This window comes from Gavia stellata, chromosome 24 (genome assembly GCF_030936135.1).
Source record: "Gavia stellata isolate bGavSte3 chromosome 24, bGavSte3.hap2, whole genome shotgun sequence".
Taxonomy (NCBI): Eukaryota; Metazoa; Chordata; class Aves; order Gaviiformes; family Gaviidae; genus Gavia; species Gavia stellata.
In genome coordinates this window covers 3,660,155-3,671,384 of record NC_082617.1, presented here as the reverse complement: position 1 = coordinate 3,671,384, position 11,230 = coordinate 3,660,155, and positions in this window count along the sequence as shown.

Below are 11,230 nucleotides of genomic sequence, written 5' to 3'. Positions count from 1 at the left end.
AATAAGTCAAAGCAAGTCCGGCCATCCAATTCAGATTGCTGGGCCACAGCTCACTGCTTTAATTTGAGAATAACTTACAGCTGGTGACAAAAATTAGATCCAAGACAAGGAGATCACTAAGACATCCAGGACTGAGCCAGGGTGAGTTGGTACCGTGCTGTCTGTTGACCTGTATTGATACTGGCATCAGAGGAAAGACAGCCTGTGACCTCTTTGGGCTTTGAGACACACTGGGAACTGCAGCAAGACTCCCCTGCACCCTGTTCACTACCTCCTTCTTCCCAGGAGGAGACTTTTATAGACACATTTCTGGGCCAGGAGGAATCCAGAAAAAATTGGGTATATCCAACCTGTTGCACATTGCAGTGGTGGAGTCAGGACATGGAAAGACTGAGATGGCAGGTGGGACAACTTATCCTCTTCCAGCCTTGGCAGCAATGTTCCAGAGAGGTGAGGCTCACCTCTGGAAGAAGGACCAATCACTCCTTCCCACAGCATCTTCTAGCAGAATAGCTTCCAGGTCCTTAATAATTCAGCTCTGCTGCCATCCCCAGAGCCACTGAGTCACTGCAGCACTTCTGCCATGGAGGAACTCGCAGGTTAAATGGACAGAATGCCTTGCTGTTTCTTGGACATCTGTGATGTCAAGGCCATAGCCTTGGATCCGGTTTCCCCAGCCCTGTCCTGGGAGGCCTTCCCAACAGACAGGGCTCCCTGCAGCCTCACTTTGCTGCAGGGAACTGAGGATGGAGGCAGAGGGAAGAGTGATCCGTTATTTTAGTCTGCCAGTGATGAGACACAGGATCCCAAGAGAGACATTACAAATTCATCTTGCAGGTAATAACATGCTATACGAACATAGGCAATTACTTAGGGAAGGATGCAATCTGTTAGAGCAACACTGGGCCATTGGCACGACAAGCGGAATCCTTGCAGCTGTGATGTAGCTCTGTATTCACCCTCAACATGATCCAAGCCCCAACAGCATGGATCAACAAAACCTATTGATTTCAGGGGTGTTTCGTGGCAATCCTAATGCCTGAGGCAGAACAATGCTCCTATAAAGACTTCTGTGTTTATTTAGGACTTTAAAAGCATCACTTGGGTTTTGCTGGTATGCATGAGCTTGCTCTTTCCCTATTTAAGGCTTTCTGTTGGATTGATCTTTTCACTCCTTTGCAATCAATACATCTAGGCTTAGAAAGAAGCTAGCTATGGAGTTCAGTGGCTAACTGTGACGACAGTGCTGGAGTGCTGCTGCTTGGTTTGTATACACCCCCTTTTGGGAACGAACAGACCCCAGGGGTTTGCACTAGTGTGACTTTCAGTGGCTTTAAGAGGACCTCCCACTTAGCCAAAGGGATTCAATAGTATTAGATGCCTTTGATAATCCCCCATTATCTTCACAAATAGATGCTGAAATAGTCAGACGAGGCAAGACCAGACTTTTAAAACCATTTGTACATCTACAGATGACATTAAGTGCTGCTTCGTGAGAATCCCACTCCTGGGAGTCTCAGAATAAAGTTCTAACTCCTAATCACATACAAAGAGGTGAGAGCCTAAACCCCTTAGGCCTCACCCATGCACCAGAGCTGTGTAGACTTAACCACGCCTAAACCAATACCCACTCTTACAGTACAAATACAGCTGAGATTTCTCATTCTGCTCTAGCTACTGCCACGGATAAGGCAATCACTAATGGCAGAGGCATCTTTGTACAAGTGAAACTGCATTCACTCAAGAACAGTACCTTATATCAGCCTCACTAAACCATCAGAACAAGCCTCAGGTGATGGACACATGAACCCCAAGGTGCAGAACGGGAGCAATGTGCAGCTCAGCAGCTGCCTACGAATAAGGAGGTGGTGCCTGGGCACCCAGAGGCAGGCATTAGAAAAAAAAGATAAGGCAAGTGCAGTTGATTCATGCAGGGATAAATTTGCCACTCCTGGTGTATAGATCCATCATTTTTCGCCTTATGCTACACCTGCCCACGTATCTGCAGCATTTTGAAATAGCGACAGCTTAGTTTGCTACATGTTAATCCATAGTCTGAGTGACATCTGTATACAAGCAGAGCCTGAAACACCTACACTTTCTACCTTGCTAAAAATCAGCCTTTGCAGGCTTTTACTTCCGTGCTCGGTAACCTTCATGGCCCAGACACAATACTGGTGAGTCGCCAGCGTGACAAGACAGAGGTCTCAGCATGGTAAGACTGTCAAGGCAAGTATGGATGGTTGAGTTATTGACATCTGTTTTAGGGGGAGCTTCTGGTTGATTTATGTAGCAAAATAGCACAATCAAGTGGAGGTCAAACATACATAAAAATAAAAATTCTTCCCAGATTTTTCACATCTCCATAGCCTAAACAAAGCACTAAATAAAGACTGATCCCCCACTAGGACCTTTGGGTGCTGCAGCAGTTTTAACAGGCAAAGTACTTTACTTCTTGTACTTGGCTGCAACTTCTACATATCAATTCTCATAAGACTTCTGTGGATCCATTTTTGCATAGGAAAATGCTCATTAGCATCTAGCACTGCTAGAATTGACATCCTTCTCGGTCTAACTCCGTGCAAATCGCACACACAGCTTCCCTTCCGATTCCTGCAGTGCACTAAACGTTCAGCTGATCTACACAGCCACCATCCTTCAACCCTCACACTCCCCACATTTCTGGGGAGCAGCAGACATTAGACAGCAGTGGACAAACCCCTGCTTTCTCAGGTCACACACTTCGTGATTCAGCCTGGGCAGTAAGTTAGGTCTGCACTGCCAGTTCTTCACTGCAGAGCCATACCCCAGACCGAGGTCTAAGTGAGCGTTGAGTGGTGTAGGAGCCTTGAATGCCTTCCTAGTGATAAACAGAGGCAGAGCCCATCAATATCCTGTGCTGTACAGCCTCTGTCTCTTTGTACCCAAATCACACTGATTTTGTGACCCAACTCTTGCTATAGCCTGAAGTAATCCCTTTGGAGCAATATATACCAAGCCTACCCAGCACCAGCAGCACAGCTCCTGCTATGCTACTTGCTAGGTTTGTTGTTCTGCCAAACATGAAATACAATAAAGTGAATTTGCAATAAAAAGGAAAAGAAAAAACAAACACGTGAAGTTTCTCTTTGCCATCTTATTCCACTCCTGGGTAGGACTCTGGCAGAGTCCAAACTTCGGCTCCATTTCAGCCAGCCCAGCAAGGGGGATTAGATCAAAGTTTTGCTTGTTCCTACCCTGTCCATAGCTCTAGGAAACCTGGTCTTCCTACTGTTATTGGTAGTGAAAAATACATTTGTGATGGGTAAAACTACCCCTTCAGTTTGGGCCCAAGTTTATTGGTATAGGAGGCCTAAATCCTGGGATTTTGCTCAAGAAGAATGCTGTTTGTCTGTCTACCGTGCTCCAGCACAGAAGATTCAAAGTGACAGGTATGCACTTATCTGCTACATCCACACCAGGCATTTTGTTTAGTGATGGACAACTTAAACTCCCTGGTGGTCCTCATTTCAGGCAATGTGCTAGCACAAAATTGGGAGCTAATGCCCCTTCCATTTGTTTTCTGTGTGATTTCCACCATTTTTAGTAAAGATGTTTGTTATCAAACCCAAACATTTCATACATATATACAGAATGTATATATACAGCTACACAGCTTTCCTCCTCTCCCTCTAATTTAAGGGCCACATGTAATTTTGGGCTGACACTCTGAATGAATTCCATCTAGCTAAGTGAGATACCTATGCAGTCAGCTATGTATTTCATTACAAAATGCTCAGACTTTCCTCTTTAAATCCCTTCCCCATGAATGCCGACTGGTATTTAAACAAGCACATAACATTTTCTAAAGCATTTTATCCGCCTTAATTAAAAACTAATACTTACAGAGCAAGGCAGATGTGCTATACACCAAAAGTCCCCCCTTCTGGGTTGCTAGTGACTTTCTGCAGTAACTAGCATATAATCACTGTTAAACTGGAATAAGTACTATTGATTGTTGCCTCTAATAGAGAATATGATTTTAAAGAACTTGCAGGAATGGACTGTTCAAGCTCATTGTATTTATTGATTGAGACTATGAAGACTGTAATTACATGTGAAAACACAAGGTTATTCATCATCCATTAGCTATTCAAAAGGAGCATCCCATACTGCCTAAATGAAATAAAACAAGTGCAACTGCTGCTGTGGAAGGACTTTGTCACCATTCCATGAGTGGTGGAGAGCCCATGTGCTGCTCCAGGCATTAGCCACCAGACAGTGCTAGCTTCTGACCTCTTCTGGGAAAGAAGGAGGTCAGCAAAACTGAACAAAACACCTTGCTGCTAGAAACCAGAGGGGAGACAGCATCTGTCTTCTTCTTGTGCCTGTATAGACGCACAACGAAGCAGCAACCTTGGCTAACAGGTTGCTGAGTAGCATTTCATCCAACAGCAAAGGCACAGAGTTTCTTCTTTAAAAATGAACCTGGCTGAGGAAGTGGCTGCAGGCAAACACTGAGAACATGGCCTTTACATAAGGGAGCTGTACATTCAGGATTAGGATAAGAAGGAATTTTATGGAACACCACTTCATTTTTAATGCACTTTTAGCTTGGCTCTTCTTGTCTAAGAACTACTACTGTTACTCTGTCCAGCCTCCAGAGCCTGCCACATTACACCATTACCTTCTTTTGCCATATCCTGTTGCATCTACAATCATAGAAATTGGCAACAGCATCACAGCTCCTCAGAGGGCAAAGTTGCTGCTATAGCTTTGGTAGGAACTGCCAGGGAACAGCAAAAGAGGGCTGGTGTGCAAAGGAAGGGGAACAGGGAGCAAAGGACAGGGTCCTCACCGAGGAGGGTGCAGTGCCACAGTACCTGTGCAAGAAGAGAGGAGCTCTAGGTTGGCTAGCAAGCCATTGATCTCCAGACAAGTCCCCAGGCAAATGGTCAAGGCACAAAACCATACACATCATACATACAGCCCAACTTGAGTAAGGGCTGAGCTTAAGTACCTCTCCTGAGCCAAGCGGTGAAAGCTGGTGGGTGGAGACCCCAGATGGGGCTGCTCAGGGCAATCAGAGCCAGGTGGAGCACAGGGGGGAAGAGTACCAAAGCGAAGGAGCACTCTTCATTTGCACAGTCCTACCCTCTTGCCAGAGTGAGTAAAGAGTTATTAAGCAAAACCGGTCCTTAAAGGAAATCCATCCCTGTGCTCCTTGCAGTCAGGACCCCTTGTCAGTGACCATTGCCATCTCTTCTTCCACCAGGTCCTCTCTCTGTTTTTCTCCTTGTCTCTGTTTTCTTCAACTTCACTAAAAATTTCCCACCACAGCCTCATTACAGATGCTGTTACCAAAGAGCACCTACAGGATTTAATGCCTTTCTGGTGCCTATTCAATCAAACATCCTACTTACAGAAGCAGTAAATTAGCCTTGCATGTTCCTTGTCAGATCATTAGCCATGTTGACTTTTACGCTATTTTCCACTTAAATCTGGGCTTTAAGTGTTTTCTTTCTCAAATTTGTTCTAAAGCATTGTATGCTACATATCAAATAAAAGGTCCTCTTTGCTGTTCTTGTGCCACAATACCATAGTGCTAGGGATTTCCTCTTGCACTGTCCTGAAGTGACAACTTAGAGGTGAGCTCCTGTCTGCTGTGGATGGCTGCTTATAGCAATAGCAAGCACTCAGCCTATTGGGCTTCCTATCTGTGCCTTCAGGAGAAAGAAGTAATAAAGAGTCTGGTGCTTGGGGAAAACAGAAGATCTATGGTGCAGGAGGTTGATAGTTAAGTGTGTGACACTACAGACAATCCTTATTTTGGAGGATGTGTCCCTGATCCATATGACCCAAATCAGGGAAATTATTTGGTTCTTGGAAGGTCAAAGGAAGTTCAACGGTGTTTGCAATGATGGTTTTGACAAAAATAGTCTTCTACAACTTGCTGCTGGCTTGGAAGGGCAGAGTCATCCATGTTAGAACAAGACACAGACAACTCTGATAGTGTGAAAGATTTCTTTTTGCCTTTCTGTTGCTAGCATTTCTTGTTACAATCCTTGCAAAGTCCCCTGTCTGCAGCAAAATAAACAGTAGTTCAGAACTTCCAAGGTTAGCAATGCGAACAGCCTCCTGGCCTATCTGTCTCCATTTTTATACATATCCCAAATGCATCTCATTTACCACTTAAATGCTCTGGTTTGAACCAGGAAGAAAAAATGCTGCCTAGCTCAAACATGAGGAAATATCTCCTAACACAGACTGCTAAAATGCTGTGGAACGGGGCTCATTCTGCAGGGAGTGCAGCTCCTGGGTGCTGCGTTACCCAGCCTGCATGGTGCTACCAAAGCTGCGGCCTCAGCTACAGCACTGATGGCTCTCAAAGACAAATTAATTTAAATGGTAACTACTTGTGCCAAAACTCAGCAAACTTTCTGTCACTGGGAAGCTTGTTTAAAACTAGTGCAGGGAAGCATAGACACTCCCTTCCCCGGGGAAGGAAGGGCACGTCCTGAGCCAGCAAAGCTACGGACACTACAAGAAGCAAGCAGGAAGGGTGGGAAGCCAAGGTGGCATTGGGCACTCTACGCTTGTGTCCCTTATAGCACAGAAAGAGACTTGCAAGCTGCAGATGGGGACCACCCTGTCCGACACGCCTCTGCAGCTCTGAGAGCTTCTTCTGAGCTGAACGAGCAAAGGGAACACGAGCCACTTCCACATCTAGCACAGGCCACGCAGCAATGGAGCAGTGGCCATCCAGCTGCACCGGTGGCTCATTTACAGGAAATATTTTGTTCAAGGAGTCGACAGCCCTCAAGACACAGCACCTCTCCCACGGAAATCCTAGGAGGGGAAGCAAGAAGGGGCTCAGGTGGTGGAAGCCTTCAAACCCTGATGAGTGTTTATTAGTAGGAGAGCACCTGGGAAAGGCAGACTGGAGGTTATAAGAGGGGAGGGCCCTCTTATGGGGGGGGCCCCTCAGGGCCCTTGAGTCTTGCACTGGGAGCAAGGATTTGATTGCTTCTCTTCTGCTTATGCCATGTAAAAATTGTTTTCCTCTGTCTGCTGATGGGCTGCAGTGGAAATCAGAGCACAGGATGTATAACTGCAGAATTTGTCAGATAAACCACTGCTTAAAAGATCCCTCCTCACTGCATCCCATTACATCTCTTCTCCCTGTTGCTTGTCTCATTCAGGATACTATTAACTCAATCGCTTTAGTCGTAGCTCTGCTTACAGCACAGCATTAAGTCAAAATAGAGCAACAGCTGCTTGAGATGCAGCAGAATTCATCTCTGCTTTCTATTAGCTGGAAGCCATGGGCCCACACCAGGAAGAAGGTGAAAAGCAATTCATATAGGAAAGCTGGAAAATTAAATCTGTTGTACCAAAGAGGAAGATTTAGGCCACGTGAGAATCCATTTACTCCAGTAGTCCCTGCTGTCATTCCTGATTTCCAGCAAGGACATGATGACAGGGAGATGTTGGCTTGGAGGAGGCAATCTTCATTCCACTGCCCAGGTGAGCAGCTATTCGAAACTTACTATGAATTCAGGTATGTTAATATAGCTTAGGCTGAATGAAGATATTTTTATTCCAGACTAAATGAGATGGTTTAATGTCATCTACTAAATTATCTCATGTAATCTAGCTGCTGCCTCCTGCTGAAGCAATGCCTATCTGTGCTTGGGAGAGACAGAGTAATTTCCCTACGACTGTTTTCAGAGCAGCATGATAGTGACCTTGCTCTGAGACTTGTTGCGAAGGTGCTGCATACCTACCAGGAGCAGAAATCTCTTCCCCAGTCCAGGGTAGACTCCAAGAGGCAGAATAGTCCAGGTGAGGGACTGGGATGCTGGGCTGAGACCTGTTTCTGGCTCTGCCACCGATCTGTGGAGGGATCATTTCCTCACTCACCCACTTAGTTTTATTTAGCTCTTACCAGCTTTTATTTAGATGGAAATCTCATTAATAGCATTTAGGGGCAGAGGCTGGATGGGGTGGGCAGCTCTAGCTCAGGTTCAGGCTGGTAATTCAGGAAATGGAAGCTGGCTGAGGCCAGCTTCCACCTTCAGTGTGTTTGGCCCTCGATGGCAGAGGGAGAGAGGATGCTGTATTAGGAGCAAACCTGAGGCTGAGTCTCCTTTTCTCCCCTTCCCAGACGGTGGCATTTCCCTCTTGTCTCAGAGCAAGACATTGAATCATTCCATGTGCAGTGTGGAGCAGTGATTCCTGTAAGCCCTCCATCCACATATGCCTCTGTGGGCAGGTCCTCGGGCTGCTCGTGCATCACTGCTGCAAAGACCATGGCCGCTTTCTTGTGTCTTCAGCTCTTATCACAGTGCTGTCCATGTCCTCCCAGGAAGCAGCTGGGATAAGGGCCTTGAGCTTGCGGTTGGGTTTGGCATATCTGTGCCACATCTTAGGCTCTGCAGCGGAGCCGGAATGTCCTCGCATGCCTGAGTGGCTGTTGCAGTAGTGCTGTGTTCAGGGTGGGTGGTTTGTATCAGCTGGATTAACCACATTATGGCCCTGTAGCAGCTTTGCTGCCTGTTAACACCAAGTTAAATCGGTGAGGGACAGAGCCCTTCTAACTCCCTTTGCTTCTACAGAGTGAGGAGGTTCTTCAGGTTACACGAAGCCTGGCTGGCAAGTTGCTGAAAAAAGACTGGGCCTTTGAAAGTGGCTGTTGGAAAGCGGCTTGGGCTGAGCAAACCTGGGTACTTGAGCATCTCCAAAGAGATTCGGACTGGGGTTATGCAAAGAGTGTTTAACATTCACAGCAGCACACTGGCTGCTGGGCTTGCTGCACTTTGTGCATTACTGCTGCTGGGAGCTGAGGGAGGGCCACAAAGCCAGCTCCGAGTAAAAGAATAACGTCATTAGGTATAATAAACCTGGTGGCTTTACTCTTTGCATCTAAAATGGCAAGATCAGGTGCCATCTAGTATAAACCCATTCTCTTAATTCAGATGTGACTCCATCCAGGTTTCTGTTACTTCTTCCTTTCCCCGCTTTGATATGCAAGGTCTAAAATCCACAATTGCTGTAACAAAAGTAATTAAGCCCTTCCCCTGGGAGATCCTGCAATAAAAGCCTCACCAAGTGCCTGCTGGTGCTGTCTGCAGTGCTAAAGGGAGGACAGCAGAGGTGCAGAGGTCTCAGACCTACATCATCATCTATTCTACAGCCCAGCTGGGGAAACAAAGCAGAAGTGGGATGGGATGGATGTGCTGTGGGGCTGCATCTGTGGCTGGGGGGTAGCGAGGGTGCTCTGGGCTGTCCCTTGTGCTCCTGGTCAGGTCTTCTTCCTCTGGAGCTTCTGCAAAATGATCATGGAAATAGCTGGCTCCTAGGAAGAGCGAATGGGCCTGATCCAGCCTGCATTGAACTCAGTGGGAGACATTCCTTCCCCTCGGATAGGAGCAGGTGTGCTTGTGACCAGTGCTGTAATGCAGTGCTCTGCCCCATAAAGACTTATGTCACTTCCCCCCCTCCCCTGCTTCTCTCTGAGGACACTGCTGCTGAGTACCCGGCGAGTACTGGCTGGCCAGAGTCCCTGGGGAGTTAAACTCCTCCAACCACCCTGTCACCATCAGGTCACTAGGCAGTGAAGGCAGGAGAGACTCAGGAGGGCAGAAGGCTGAAACCACCCTCTGGGGATAAGGAGGGTTGGTATAAATACAGCTGGTACTGATGAGTGAAGGATGGGTCCATAAATATTTATTCTTGTCACTCCTGCTTGTTGACTTACAAGAAAAATTGGCTGCTTCTGCCTGCAAAAGTGTTTTATGCTTATTTAACTGAAGTATGACTGTTGATGCACAGCCACATACTCACATGTCTACTGGTATGGTTCTCCCTCCTCATGCAAAGGTGACTAGGAAATATTCAGTTTAATTCTAGTCTGAGATGTAAAGTCATGTTGAAAATCACGGAAGGATGAGCTGATGCCTTCAAAACTTGTACCAGGAGAATTCCACTTTCCTTAGGGCACAGGGAAGGAGAGGGCTGGGGATCAGTTCACCACTGCCATGTGTGGGAGCTTTGCTTGGAGCAAATCTGCTGGGTTCAGAGCTTCCAGGGCAAGCCAATCCTGCCTCGGGGGAAGGGAATAAATATTTCTAAATGTAATCAGAGTCACTGGGGAAATGTGACAGGATTTAAACGATGACATAACATGCTTGTCTTGTCTTTGCTGCCTGTGCTAATGAGCATAAATTGAGAGCATTAGAGATCTATCCACGGGCATTAGTGTGTGTGAGTTAGGGGATCACAGCCTTAATTAGTCTCATCCTCGACTGGCAGCCCAGCCACTTGCCTGTCTGGCGCAGTCAGAAACGCCCTGCAATGCTCTGGAGTTATGCAGGCTTCAGCATAGCACTGTGCTGCCGTCCATCACCTCTTGAGGCTGGACCTACACCTGGTTGTAGGGGGTTTCTTTCATCTTCGTCTCCCTAAGAAAATCTGAGCACTTTTCCTTCTCTTCTGGGGAGTTTCAGAAATGTTATGACAACTCTGAAACTTTTTGTTTCCTATTGGACTTTTCTCACTTTAGGAGGACAATCAGCATTCAGAACAATGTTTTTACTAAAACCAATATTTGTCCCACTGAATGCTTAATTTCTACAAGAAAATGAGTTTTGGGCTGGAGGCAAAGAAGTAAAAGCCTGCAGAGAAAGGATCCAGGATTCAAGTTTGTCCTGGCTTTTCTTCCTACCCCTCCATGCTCCTCCTTCCCCACTGTGGCCTTTTCAATGAAACCTCATGGAGCCCCATGAGCGAAGTTTGGCACGGCAGGGAGGGAATTGAGGCTGTCGCGGCTCAGCCAGCCGTGCTCCTCGGGCTAGATACCGGTCCTCTGGCATCTCTCAGCATTGCCCTGATGGTATGAAATTAATTTTGAAAAAGAAAATCAAATGGCTGATGTGATTGATTGGATGTCTTTGCCCTGATACATTTAATCGATGGCAGCAGGTATTTATTGTATTATATACTAAAAATCAATAGTGATTAGTACCTCATCAACCTCTTCTTTTCTTTTGATTGTCTTCTTGCAGTGTTGTAATAACAGAGCACATAGCATCCCTCTCCAGCCTGGCAGGGATGGGTTTGCAGGCTGGAGAAGATGAGCGCTGATGCTTTTGATAAAGAGTGTGACCCTGCAGCCCTATTACTGCTCTGAGTGAGTGGAGGAAACTTGATGTAAATCATCCCCACTAGGAAAGGGATGCTCATGGGAAGG